Genomic DNA, 571 nt, shown 5'->3' on the forward strand with positions numbered 1-571 from the left:
ACACACAGAGCCAGTGGCGGACTGCCCCACCCACCGTTGACAGTTTACGTCGGCTGGGCAGGTGAGATTCCCGGGCTGATTTTTAGTCCCAGTCCGCCCATCATGCGTCCTGATGACCGGCGATCTCCTCCATAAAACTAATAAAAGGGGGAGTAATCGGGCAGTTCGGTGTGTGTGTAGAGGTGTGTGTGGTTAAAACGGCCTGTGGTCACTCTTTATAGCTGTTCAATGAAGGTATACACAGAAGGCGGTGCGTAAAAGCTCTTTGAGCGCTGGTGCTGCTCTTCTCTGAGTTACACGTCCCGCTGCCTCCTGGAGTGACCATACACTCCTGGCCGAAATTTCCTTAAAGTGAAGTCTGAGTACGAAATATATCTCAAATAATGCACTGTCATTTCCCCACGTAAACATAACAGTGAAATGCTTTCATGAGATACTTTCTCGTGCGCACGAGATACTAACTCGTGCACACAAGAAAGTATCTCGTGCGCGATACTAACCCGTTATCCTGACTTTTTTTTTTCTCTTTTTTTTTTTTTTTTTTTTTTCATGTCCCTTTAGGGGCTCCGTA

Source organism: Notothenia coriiceps, unplaced genomic scaffold (genome assembly GCF_000735185.1).
Source record: "Notothenia coriiceps isolate Sejong01 unplaced genomic scaffold, NC01 NC01_scaffold00002058, whole genome shotgun sequence".
Lineage (NCBI taxonomy): Eukaryota > Metazoa > Chordata > Actinopteri > Perciformes > Nototheniidae > Notothenia > Notothenia coriiceps.